This window comes from Dipodomys spectabilis, unplaced genomic scaffold (genome assembly GCF_019054845.1).
Source record: "Dipodomys spectabilis isolate Male_0828 unplaced genomic scaffold, ASM1905484v1 ptg000273l, whole genome shotgun sequence".
Classification (NCBI taxonomy): domain Eukaryota; kingdom Metazoa; phylum Chordata; class Mammalia; order Rodentia; family Heteromyidae; genus Dipodomys; species Dipodomys spectabilis.
Genome location: NW_024870950.1, coordinates 9,625,700 through 9,639,912, shown reverse-complemented (window position 1 = coordinate 9,639,912; position 14,213 = coordinate 9,625,700). Strand labels below are relative to the sequence as shown.

Here is a 14,213-nt window from a genome sequence, read left to right as displayed (position 1 = left end):
TTTTCACTCAAGGCTAGCACTCTACCACTTAACCCACACCTTCACTTGCAGCTTTTTGCTTGTTAATTGGAAAAAGAGTCTCGTGGACTTTCCTGCCCAGCCTAGCTTTGAACCTCGATGCTCAGCCTCCTGAGTAGCCAGGATTACAGTCTTAAGTCACCTGCACCCAGCTAATGGTGGTGAATTTTAATGCTACTTAGCTTGAGTAGGTTCAGAGATTTTGTTTGATTGATTGATTGCTTGATTGATTAACGATACTGGGATTTCTGCAGAGCCAACCTGTGATAGGCAGTGCTGCAGTTGGATGTTAATTATTACCTTTTTAAAATAAAAATATACGATGTGAATATTGGAAATAGTTATGCATCCTGGGCTTTTCAGTTTAAATGGAGCCTTCTTTTGGTGTGCATTTAGGAACCAAGGATTTAAAATAACATTTCAAGTGTGCCTCTTGGCAGTTTTGCTGTGCTTTCAGTACTCTTGATGCAGCAGTGCAGCATTATGCTGTATGTTCTGAGAAGCGCTGGGTCTGGGAAGGGTTGATGGGTGATTTTTGTGAGTAAAAAATTATTTTTCCACACATTCATTCCATAGTATGTCCTTTCATGCTTTAAAACTTTATGTGTAAATTAAAGGCAGGCAGGTTAATCTCCAGACAAAAATTAGTCTAGAAACACGTGACTCAACATTTATTTTATTTTTTTTTCTTTTTTTTTGGTCGGTAGTGGGGCTTGAACTCCGCCTGAGCCGAGTTCTTCAGCGCAAGGCTAGCTCTCTACCACTTGAGCCACAGCGCCATTTCTGGTTGTCTGGTGGTTTATTGGATGAGTCTCATGGACTTTCCTGCCTGGGCTGGCTTTGAACCATGATCCTCAGATCTCAGCCTCCTGAGTAGCTAGGATTACATGCATGAGCCACTGGCACCAGCTTCAACATTTCTGTTAGATGTTTTCCAACACATAATTCTGCCCATGTTGTAGAAATTCCAAATGTGTCTGGGTAACAAAAATGATTATTTCTAGTGTGTAACCTCATTAGCAGACATTATTTTAAATAAAATGAATCCTTTGCAAAAGCTTTCTATGTTTTTTGAGGGTATTGCTTTTTTGTGTTAGATTTTTTTTTGTTGTTGGTTGTGGGGCTTGAACTCAGGGCCTGAGCTCTTTTGCTCAAGGCTAGCACTCTACTACTTTGAGCCACAGACCCACTTCTGATTTTCTAGTGGTTAATTGAAGATGAGTCCTGGAACTTTTTAGCCCAGGCTAACTTCAACCACGATCCTCAGATCTCAGCCTCCTGAGTAGCTAGGCATGAGCCACCAGCACCCAGTTTGTGTTAGATTTCCAATTCTGAATTGTCATTCATTCCTTTGCTGTCTCAAACTTTTCTGAGCCTCTGAGGTTGGGTATTTGGGTGTTTTTTAAGTATATGTTTTATCACTAAGCTGTAACTCTTGCCCTTTCCAGGCCATATAATCATAGCTGCATAGAGGCAGAGATGGAGTGGGTTGTGTGGCTCAAGGCTAGCCTGGACAAAAACTGAGCATGAAACAGACCCCATTTCAGTCTATAAGTGACTGTGCCAGTATGTATCTATCATCCAGTTCATTCAGGAGGATCACTGTGGTCTGAGGTGAGACTGCACCCAAAAAATCAAACGAAGAGCTGTCTCAAAAAATATATATATAACTTAATTTCTGTGGTTTTGTCACAGTACTAAGGCACAGAACTCTGGGTCTTGAGCTCTCTTTTTTATTCACAGCTCAGGCTCTACCACTTGAGTCACACCTCCACTTCCAAATAATTCTTTTTAATGAGTATGTAAAGTACAGGAGGGTTTATTGTGACATCTCTATATATACATACAGTGTACCTATCAACTTCACCTCATTGGTCTATTTTATACATGTATATAAAATATCTAAACCATATTTACCTTCTTTCACCCTTCTTCTTCCATCTGATTAATCTATCTCAAGCAAAGCCTGTTTTACTTTCCTATCATTTATTCATTCATTCATTTGTTCGTTTGTTTTCATTTATTTATTTTTGTGCCAGTAGTGAGGTTTGAACTTAGGACCTTGCACTCTTGCTTACCTCCTCCCCACCTCACAACTGGCAGCCTACCACTTGAGCTGCCTCCACTTCCATCTTTTTGCCAATTAATTGGAGTTAAGAGTCACTAGGATTTATTTGACTGGGCTGGCTTCAAACTTCAAGTCCTCAGATCTCAGCCTCCTGAGTAGCTTGGATTGCAGGCTTACACCACTGGTACCCAGCAAGAGTTTTTGGGTTTGGGTTTGGGTGTTGCTGTTGTTGTTGTTGTTACTGGTTTTTGAACTCTGGTCCTCGTGCTTGCTAGACAGGTACTCTTACTGCTGAGCTCTGCCTCGTGGCCTCCATTTTTTTAAATTAATATTTTACCTCATGGTTTCTTTCACCAAGGCTTAATACCCAATTAAGTGGAGGATTTTTGCTATGATTAATTTGGAGGTAAGACCTTCCTGCTCCAACTGACTTCAAACCTCCATCCTTGGATCTACTCCCTCTGCTGAGATTATAGCTAGGATTACAGGCAGGAGCCAATCAGCACCAGGCAGTATTGGGGTTTGAACTTGGTCTCAAGGCTGGTGTTCTTATCACTTGAGCCACTTCTCCAGCCCTGCTTTTCTGCTAGTTATTTTAGAGATAGAGTCTTGTGGACCTTTCTGCTTGGGGTTGCTTCAGATCTCAGACTCCTGTGTCCTACAGGTAGGAGCCAGTAATGCCTGGCTACATCTTGTGTCTTTTTAATTTCACAGCTGAGGAAATTGAAACAAGAGAGCCTACATAAGTCTTCAGAAATAATGTAAACCCTTTCCTAGATAGAGCCAAGATCTAAGGACAGGTCTTTTTTTTTTTCTCTTTAGTATGTATTCCTTGTAATTTTTAATGCTGCTATAAATCATTGAATAAGGTGCTACAAACTGTACCATCTTCCAAAGCCTTACATAAAATTACTTTGGCCCAGATTACTCTTCCTATTAGATGAGAAATCATTGGTATTTTAATGTGGTCTTTTTTAGATTTTTTTTTAACATTTTTTAAGTTTTTATTTACTTTTTGTTGTTGTTGTTGGTTGTAAGGCCTGAAATCTGGGCCTGGGCACTGTCCCTCAGCTCTTCAGCTCAAGGCCAGTGCTCTACCTCTTGAGCCACAGCACCACTTCCAGCTTTTTCTGCTTATGTGGTGCTGAGGAGTCAAACCTAGGGCCTCATATGCATGCAAAGCAAGCACTCTACTGCTGAGCCACCTTCCCAGCCCCTTTATTTACTTTTTTTTTTAATAGCAATTTTTTTATTGTGGTTAAATGATGACATAAATTTTACAGTATTGTGGGATAGCAATACTTAGTTAAAGTCACAAACACATTCTAACCTTCATGGGGAAAATTGTCTTTATATGGTCTATAAAGTTTATGAGTTCTATGAGCTTTGACACTACAGTTATTTCTTCCACATCAGGTGATATGTACATTTCTTTCCTCTTGCTTAGTGTCAGCTGTTCCCTCTTTCACGCTCATTCCCTCCCTCTCATCGCTGCCATTGAGTTGCTTAGTTCCTTTTGATCAATGTCCAGTGCAACTGATGGGTCCTGCTGTTGTATGTTTTCCCGTTTCCCTCTGTTTCTGTGTCCTCCTCCTAGTTTCCCTCCGATGTGCACATATATACTATATATGTGGTCAGCAGCATAGGGTCATTTAGTAATGATTTGACCAGATGAATGGAAGTCCTGTTTCTTGAGTTTTGTTTACTTTGTCGTATCTCCTAATGTTTTGGATTTAACATCCACTTATCTGGGAGACCATGTGCTGTTTGCCTCTTTGCTCTTGGCTTACCTCACTCAACATGATTTCTTCTGGTTCCATCCATTTCCCTGCTAATGTCCTTTATAATGACTGCATAATATTCCATTGTATATATAGGTACCACAATTTTGGATCTATTCATCTGTAGTGGAGCATCTGGGTTATTTCCATATCCTGGCTATTGTAAACAGTGCTGCTATAAATATGAAGGTCCATGTATCCTTATATCCTGGTTCCTGTTGTTCAGGATAGATGCCTAGGAGTTTTATTTACTTTTATTAAGTAGTAGATTGTACAGAGAGGTTTCAATTCTGTAAGTCAGGTCATGAATACAATGTATCCCGGTCAATGTAGATTTAATTTTGATGATTTCAGATATTTCTAACCTTCATCTGTTTTCCTTTTAACCTTAATCTTGGATAGTTTTTCTGACTTGTTTTAATTTTGTGATTAATAATCACATGTGCACTGCCATGCTTTCCTGACAGGAAAAGAAAAATGAAATTTGACTCCAGAGTGGTCTATAGAAAATAGCATCTATTTCATTATTACCTTAAAAAAATGTTTTTGTTTTGTTAGACTGGCCTTGAACTTCCCTGCCTCAACTTCCCAAATGTTGGGATTACAGGAGTGAGCTACTATGCATGACCACTTTTTTAAAAATCTAAATTAAGAAACAGACCAGGTATGCTGGTGCATAGCACCAGAGCATTCTTATGCAGGCATTCTGCTCTCAGGTTAAAAGGAGATGGCCATCCTCAGAATGCCTATCAAATCGAAATTGATTGTCTTCTATATTCAATGTAATACTAGTAAATTCTCCATTTATCCTCTTCTGTCTTTTGCTTCTGAGTCTTTGCTTATATGAAATGTTTTTATTCAATTCTCATACTTTATAATAATTGGAATGTTCTAGATTTTCATTAAGATGACTTTGTTCCATTGCCTTGTTTACATCCAGTGTGGGAGATAAAGTAGAGGAAATCTTCAGAAAGGTAGGCCAAACCAAAAAGACAGAAATCAATGAACATGATGGTTACTGGAGGTCACACTTACACCACAGCCAGCAACACATCTGTTTATTGGGTATGTATTTGCATACATACATACAGAAGTTTCAGATACATTTATGTTTTTTTTATTTTATGATTTCTTTTTTGAACTGTAAGAAGAGACTGGTAAATTATACTAAATCACTATAGAAGAAGCTATTTTTACACTACATGTAACCCAGTTATGATTCAGAGGCAAATGTGACTGATGACTGGTGATTATCTGGCAATCTAGCAGCTGACTATGCATTTATGAACAGAGAGGGGCACATGGCTAAAGGAGGATAAGTCAAAGCCAAGTATTTTCTAAAGGAAATCTTTTAAGTAGTCTACAGAACGATTAAAACTAAATGACAGGGTACATATTTCTTCAGTGGAATATCTTGTTTTTCTGGGTTCTAGGGCCATTCCAGCCTTGCTACTTGTCTGATGATTCATTGGTTTGTGGGTAGAAACAACTGTTCATTGTCTGGGGGGAAAAATGGTTTGTTTGCCTTGGAAAAAAATTACTATGTAAAACATTGGTAGAAATGTATATGTAAGCAGTTAGTGTTTCTGTGGTGATCTAAGTTTTACAGACATAGACTTATCTAATTTTTATGGAAGGAGGCATTATTTTGTTCTCATTGAAATGTAAAGAATCTAATACCTATAAGCAAAATTAGTTTGAAGGTCAAATGTGGTAGTAGCACACTCTAATAACAACATCCAAGAAACTGACACATAAAGAGGATCAAGAGTTCAAGGCCAGCATGGTTTATATACAGGGACCCTATCTCAAACAGCCAGAAAACCAAAACAACAACAAAGTAAGTCATTTGTCTAAGGCAAACTTTAATAGAACTAGATTTAGACCCAGGTTTTTGTACTCTAGAGGCCATTATTTTTTAAACTCTCCCATCCTAGCTTGGGGTTAAGTGTGATAAAATATTCATTTTCTTGTAAAAATACATCTATGCACATGCTTTTGAGTCGTTATGAAAGCAGAGTATAGATTTGGGCATTACAAAGAAACTTCAGTGAGTGGATCAGTCTGCAGATACAGAATCTGCAAATTGTAAGGACCGATTGCAGTCTTTTGTGAACATAGAAGACTAGCAAAAAAAATGAGGCATTTTTTGAGCGTGTTCCTAGTCAAACAAGCAATGCTTTGCTTTTTTTTTTTTTTTTTTTTTGGTGCCTCTCCTGTTGCTTGAACTCAGTCTGGATACTGTATCTGAACTTTCAAGGTTAGTGCTCTGCCACTTCAGCCACAGCTCCACTTCTGGCTTTTTAGTGGTTGATTGGAGATGAAAGTCTCATGGACTTCCCTGCTCAGGCTGACTTCAAATCGTGATCCTCAGATTGCAGCCTCCTGAATAACCACAGTTACAAGCATGAGCTACCAGTGCCTTGCAGCTGTGCTTTCTTGTGTCAGCTCTCAAACTATAAACAAGTGTCTGTTCTAGATCTGTGTGATGCCATGTTCTACACTTTTGTGCCTTTAGTTAGTGATTGTGTATTTAAAATGAGGCACTGGACCAAGGGAGGGAGGTAGACTAAGGAAAGGATAGTAAGGAGGGGAGAATTAGTCATAAAATTCAATGCATGTCCTACAAAATACAAAATTGAGGGAAGGGGTTGGTTTGGGAAGGATGGGAAAGAATGATGAAATGAGTGACATTGATCAAGATGTATTGTATTCATAAACAGCTTTGTTGAATCATAACTCCTTTGTACAACTACTTAAAGATCATAAAATACAAAATAACAGCCAAGTACCAGTGACTCATGCCTGTAATCCTAGTTATTCAGGAGGCTGAGATCTGAGGATTGCAGCCAAGAAAGTCTAAGCAGGGAAGATCATGAGTTTCTTTTCCTTCCTTCTTTCTTTCTCTCTCTCTCTTTCCTTTCTCTCTCTTTCCTTCCTTCACCTCTCTCTCTCCTTCCTTCCCCCCCTCTTTCTTTCCTTCCTTCCTCTCTCTCTTTCTTTCTCCCTTTCTCTCTTTCTTTCTCCCTTCCTTTCTTTCTTTCTTTCCTTCTTTCTTTCTTTCTTTCTTTCCTTCCTTCCTTCCTTCCTTTCTTCCTTCTTTCTTTCTTTCTTTCTTTCTTTCTTTCTTTCTTTCCTTCCTTCCTTCCTTCCTTCCTTCCTTCCTTCCTTCCTTCCTTCCTTCTTTCTTTCTGTTGTAGGTCCTTAACTATGGGTCTGGGCACTGTCCCTGAGCACTTCAGCTCAAGTTCTACCACTTGAGCTTTAGAAAACCATTTCTGGTTTTCTGGTGGTTAATTGAAGATTAAAATCTCTCGGACTTTCCTGCCCAGGCTGGCTTTGAGCTGTGATGCTCAGATCTCAGCCTCCTGAGTAGCTAGGATTACAGGCATGAGCCACCAGCCCTGCTCCATGAGTTTATCTCCACCAAAGTACAAAAAAAAAAAAAAGCCAGGGCTGGGAAGGTAGCTCAGTGGTGGAGCGCTTGCCTTGCATGCCCTGGGTTCGATTCCTCAGCACCACATAAGCAAAAAGAAAAAAGCTGGAAGTGGCGCTGTGGCTCAAGTGGGAGAGCGCTAGCCTTGAGCTGAAGAGCTGAGGGACAGCGCCCAGGCCCAGAGTTCAGGCCCCACGACCGGACCCAAAAAAATAAATAAATAAATAAATGCCATAAGTAGAGCTGTGGCTCAAGTGGTAGAGCACTAGCACAAAGCTCAGGGACAGTGCCCAGGCCCAGAGTTCAAGTCCCTTGACCAGCAGTAATAGGTAGGTAGGTAGGTAGGTAGGTAGGTAGGTAGGTAGGTAGGTAGGTAGATAGATAGATAGATAGATAGATAGATAGATAGATAGATAGATAGATAGATAGATAGACAAACAGAATGGTCCCAAGCATAGTATTAGGCTGTCGAAGTGTTAAGTGCAAGGCTGGGATATGCCTTAAGAATTGTGTGTGTGTGTAAACGTAAGAACTGAGGGTGCATTTGTGTACATACATAGATTTCATGATTTACTTTAGTATCTCATTTGTAAGTATCTGCCTACATTAAATAATCTTTTTAGGTTAAAAAATGATTTGTATTGTTTTGTATTTTGGTGGTACTAGGATTTGGACTTGACCTCATACTTAGTAGACAAAGAGCATACTTAGTAGAGCATATAGTGCTCTTATCACCTAAGCCATACATCCAGGTGGGCTTATTGCTGGTTAATTGGAGATGGAATCTTGTGAAATGTTCTGCTTGAGATGGCTTCTAATCATGATCCTCCAAGTTGTAGCCTTCTGTGTAGATAGGGTTATAATAGTCATGACCCAGTGATGGCCAGCATTTTATTTCATTCTTAGTAGGAGACAGGATTTCATTATTTAGCCCAGAATAGCCTCAAACTTGCCAGCCTCCTGCAAACTCCCAAGTGCTGGGATTACCACTGGCAAGTATTAATAGAAATATTTTTCAAAAATTCACCCTATTCCAGGTACCAGTGCCTCCAACTTAGTTACTCATGAGACTGAGATCTTAAGATTGTGGTTCCAAACCAGGTTGGGAAGGAAAGTCTGTGAAACTCATCTCCAGCTAACCACCAAAAAGCTGGAAGTGGAGCTGTGGCTCAAATGGTAGAGTGCTAGCCTCAAGCAAAAAAGCTCAGGGATAGTTCCCAGGACACTCTCTCTCTCTCTCTCTCTCTCTCTTTCTCTCTCTCTCTCTCTCCCTCTCTCCCTCCCTCCCTATTTCCCTATTCCCTCTTCCCCCCTCTCCCACATCACCGTAGTTGATAGGAAATTGGTATAGAGAAAAAAGTCTACCAGGTGTTGGTAGCTCACACCTGTAATCCTAGCCACTTAGGGTACTCAAGAGGCTGAGATCTGGAGAGTTGCATTTTGAAGCCAGCTCAGGCAGGAAAAAGTCTAAGAAACCACCTCTTCAAAATGGACGAGCAAAGAGTCATACTGGAGGCGGAGGCATGACTCAAGTGGTTAAATGACCAGCTGAGCTAGTCAAGGTCCTGAGTTCCAACCTTGGTCTAAGAATGAAGAAAAGAAAAATTCTACCAATATTCTGTTCTACTTATCAGTATTTGAATATTTTTTAGGATTCTAAAGAGTAATGGTTGTTCCTTCTTAATGTTTTACTAGTACCTCTATTTATAGACTAGTATTTAAACTCTTATCAGTTCATTAGAGATATGAAAGATTTTTGGAGGGTAAAATCTTCACTTCTTGATATTTGCTTTTTTAATATAAATTTTTATTATAAAAATACTGTACAGAGGAGTTAGTTATATGAGTAAGGTAATGAGTATATTTTCTATCAAGCAGTTACCCCCTCCTTTGTTTTCCCCCTACCATCCCTTCCCTCTCCAACTCCTCCCTTCCAAAGTTGTAAAGTTCATCTTCAACATAGTATCTTGTACATCTCATAACTAATTGATACTTTCAAAAGCTTCATGGTTGGCTTCTTGCACATTGATTTCTGACTCAAGACTGGTGTGCATGGGGTTCTGGTTTGCAAATCTACAGTCTGTTTTATCTTGAAATTATTTTCTTTCAAATAGCTCAAACATGGGTCCTCTTTCAGCTTATCTTTGTACCTTTTAGTTTCTCTTAGCTCAGCTCCTTTTGGAAATAGAAGTCCTGTTTAACAGTTGAGTAAGACCTAAGATGCAGTAGACTGCTTAGATATATGATGCATCAACAAAGGGAAATTTTTTACCTTTCACCACTGAGCACCTTTCATGTTTTACTTCACTGGCTGTTCATAATCCAGTAGTGGGGTTCTTCTACTTCACATTTAAAAGTTGAACTTCCATGGGGTTGGGAAGGTGGCTCAGTGGTAGAGCGTTTGCCTTGCATGCATGAGGCCCTGGGTTCAATTCCTCAGCACCACATAAGCAAAAAGAAAAAAGCCAGAAGTGGCACTGTGGCTCAAGTGGTAGAGCGCTAGCCTTGAGCTGAAGAGCTGAGGAATAGCGCCCAGGCCCAGAGTTCAGGCCCCACCACCGGACCCAAAAAATAAATATAAAATAAAATAAAATAATAAAAATAAAAGTTGGACTTCCTTTAGGTTCGTCTTCCCTCCTTCCTTTGCTTCTTGAGGAATTGCTGTTCCTTTTTCTTTCCTCCAGTGTCATTGGTATCTGCCAGATGCGTAATATCAGCACATATCTCTTCTCAGAATACTGGAATCCCGTATGTAGTTGTCTACTCAAAATCTCTATTTGGAGATAATCTAACAATCAAAAAAAATTGGCACACATTTTGACAGCTTTATTGAGATAAAATTCACATGTAAGATTCACTGTGAAATTACACAGTTCAGTAATTTTTAGTATGTAAGAGATGTTCACTTATCACTAATTTCATATTGACCCAAAAGAAATCCCATACCGATTAGCAGTCATTCCTTCCTTCTCTCAGCTTCCAACTGCTAACCTCCTTTCTGTCTCTCTAGATTTGCCTACTCTGGACATTTCCTTTTCCTGGAAGTTTTTACTTCATACTGTTTTCAAGATTCATCTGTGTTATAACATCAGTTCTTCATTCTTTTTTATGGTCAAATGTATTAATAATACTAAAGATGATACAACAGACATGACCTTGCTGATCTTACACTAAGGACAATGGAATTTGCATCAATAAAGAATATGAATAACAATCTGCAGAATATGAATAAAAATGAATTTGAATATAATGCCATAAATAGTTGATCTTGAATTGATTAACCAAGTTTTATTAATCAAACTTTTACCTTTTTTGGGGGGGGTCCGGTCATGGGGCCTGAACTCTGGGCCTGGGCACTGTTCCTCAGCTCTTCTGCTCAAGGTTAGCACTCTACCACTTGAGCCACAGCGCCACTTCCAGCTTTTTTCTTTTTGCTTATGTGGTGCTGAGGAATAGAACCCAGGGACTTAGGTATGCAAGGCAAGTGCTCTACCACTGAGCCACCTTCCCAGCCCAAACTTTTGCCTTTTTTGTGGGGGGGAGTGTTAGTCGTGGGGCTTGACCTCTGGGCCTGGATGCTGTCCTTGAGTGCTTGAGCTCAAGGTGCTCTACCTCTTGAGCCACAGCACCACTTCTGGTTTTCTGGTGGTTCATTGGAGATAAGAGTCTCAGACTTTCCTGCCCGGGCTGGCTTTGAACCATGATCCTCAGATTTCACCCTCCTCAGTAGCTAGGATTATAGGTGGAGGCCACAGGTACCGGCCTTACCTTCTTTTTTAAAAACATAGTTTTATTGTTATTTTTAAGGTTTTGAACAAAGCATAGAGGGATTATCATTTCATAAGTTAAGTAATGAGTACTTTTTTTAGACAATGTCACTATTTCTTTGCTTTCCCCCAGTTATTTTTGCCTTCTTAAAAAAATAAAAATGGTGAGAGCTGGGAATGTAGCTTAGTGGTAGAGTGCTTGCCTAGCATGTGTGAAGCCCTGGGTTTGATTCCTCGATACAAAATAAACAGAAAAACCCAGAAGTAGCGTTCTGGCCCAAGTGGCCTTGAGCAAAAGCTCAGGGACAGTGCCCAGCCCCTGAGTTCAAACCCCACATTCTGTAATATTTAACTATTGAAAATGTTAAGTAAGCAATTTTATTTCTTTTGTGTGATTAGCTGCATCTACTCATTTTAAAGGCTTTATGGAATCCATTTTGTGTAAAATATTTTATTGTTTTAGAACAATGGGTTTCATTCCTGAGTCATATTTTAACAAATTTTCTTTTCAAAGTTTGAAGTAGGCATCATTATTTTCAGTGAAAAATGTCTTTGTGTTTAAATTACATTACTTAATTACATTACAAAATGCCAAACTGTTAAGAGACAGAATTATATTTTCTTCATAATTTGAGGTTTGGTATTCATGGATGTAAGAAAGCCCCAAATATTTACTTTGAAGATCTGTGCATAAAACTACATTCATTTCAATATGATCATCTAAATAAATCACCATCAGGATCATCTAAATGTTATTTTTAATTAGGATTCTAGACATTAGTCTTCATTATGAACATAACCATTTTCCTAGGTCGCTTAGGAATTTCCCAAAATGGATCAGTAGCTTTCTTTGTCATGAAAGAAGATTTATAAGAAAGTAATAAGTGGGCTCTTAAAGAAATTAAGCAATTTTGTAAGGGAATTTTTTTTTACTTTGGACATTAATATAACATTGTAGAATCTCCAATTCTCAAAGATAAAACCATCAGTAAAGAATATAAAGTCTGATTTAAAAGAATATGAAGTTGAACTTTCTCTATTTGATGAGAGGAATTTATGATTAATGTATGAATTTAAAATAAGAGGCTTTGATAGCAGACATGTTACATTGATCACTGTACTTTTCAAAGGAGTAGGTAGAAGCCTTCATTAAGATGTAATTAAAGTTATGTTGATACGAAATACAGAGGGTTATTGTGTTTTAGTTTTATGACATGTTGGAGTTGAGATTGGCATAGTCACTTGTTAGACGAGATGATCATTGATGGAGTTTTAAAAAATTCACCAAATGGAAGGGAATAAGCACTTATCAGAACAGAAGGAAATGTGTGGTTAAACCGTTTCTGCTATAACTGTAGACTACTTCCCTTGTTCCAAATGGGAGGAAGAATGGAGCTCTATATTTTGGGACATTCTTCCTTAGTATGACTAGAATTTGGTTCAGGATGGTTTATGTGTGTTTAGCATGGAGAGGAATGACATAAATATGTAATATGTAGTAAGAAGACATAAATTTATTTTTCAGGTGTCTCAGGTATTTTTTTAGCATATTTGTAATTATTGGTAGTCAGTTCTTATTAAACTTCTCTCAAAAGAAAAACTAAGACTGTTTAGGAAACTTGAATTGAGTAAAGAAAAATGATGCCTCCAGCTTTTTTTCTGAAAATGAGAAACTGTCTTACCAATTCTGTATCATATAGGTAATAAAAATGCCGGTTTTTAGCTCTCAAAGCATTGGCATTATCCAAAGAAATATATTTGGTGAAAGTAAATTTTAAAAATTTCATATATAAGGATGTATTTAGTTATCTGGAGTTATGAGGGGGGATTGTATTTTGTTTTTCTTTAATTTTTCTTTATTTCTTAAACTAAAAATTAAGGTGTCACTATGTAGCCAATGTGGTCTCAAACAACTGATCCTCTTGCATTAGCCTCCTGAATGCTATTTTAACTGAATATTTTTCCTTTTTGTGCTAGCACTAGGGTTTGAACTTAGGACCTCAGCCTCTCAGTGTGTGTGTGTGTATACGTGTGTGTGCACGTGTGCACACGTGAGTGTGGTTGGGGTAGGGGTCGGGTGGTTCCGGGGCTTGAACTCAAGGTCTGGACACTTTCCCTGAGCTTTTTTGCTCAAAGGTAGCCCTCTACCACTTGAGTCATACCTTTACTTCCAGTCTTTTGGGTGGTCAATTGGAGATAAAAATCTATGGCTGAGCGCCGGTGACTCATGCCTGTAATCCTAGCTACTGAGAAGGCTGAGATCTGGGGATCGCAGTTCAAAGCTAGCCCACGAGACTCTCATCTTGAATAAATCACCAGAAAACCGGAAGTGGCAGTGTGGCTCAACTAGAGGACTCACCTTGAGCTGAAGAGCTGAGGGACAGCGCCCAGGCCAAGTTCAAGCCCCATGACCGACAAAAAACTAAATCTAATGGACTTTCATGTTCCAGGATTTGAACGTAAATTCTTGGATCTCAACCTCCTTCGTAGTAGCCACTGGCGTGGCATGGCACCCAGTGTCCTTTTTTGTGTTTTATTTTTTAGATATAGTCTTGTTAACTTTGCTCATACTGCCTCAGATAGTCCTGCCTCAGCTTCCTCAAATGCCCTCGGTTTTGGGCTCCAGTGCTGCAGAGAGACAATCCTTATAAGGCACTAATATATTGAGTATGACTAAAGGATAGTTTCTATATGTATATAAACTATAATTACGTTTTTTTGTTTTTGTTTTTTGGGTCCGGTCATGGAGCCTGAACTCTGGGCCTGGGTGCTGTCCCTCAGCTCTTCAGCTCAAGGCTAGCGCTCTACCACTTGAGCCACAGCGCCACTTCCAGCTTTCTTCTTAATAAACCATAATTATGGTAGTTAAAATATAAATGTATAGTTCTTTTTTTACTTGCATTTAAACATTTTTTTAAAATTGGGGATTGAACCCATGCCTTAAACATGCTTGACAAGCATTATACTGTTGAGCTCTATTCCCAGCCTTCTTAACATTCTTTTCCCCTTTTAGGGCAGTAGGGTTTGAACATAAGGCCTACCACTTTTGCCAGGTTGGCCTTCTGCCACTGAGCTATGCTCCAAACTTTAGTTGTTGTAATGCACCATGCCCAACTTCTTCATTGAGATGAAGTCTAATGATC

The 14,213-nt window shown here is 39.0% G+C and overlaps 1 protein-coding gene across 6 annotated transcripts in view; it reads left to right on the top strand.

Moving 5' to 3' along the window:
- Positions 1-14,213, top strand: part of Cbfb (core-binding factor subunit beta) — a 50,987-nt gene that overhangs the window by 14,972 nt on the left and 21,802 nt on the right. The gene's annotated exons all lie outside the window — the stretch shown is intronic.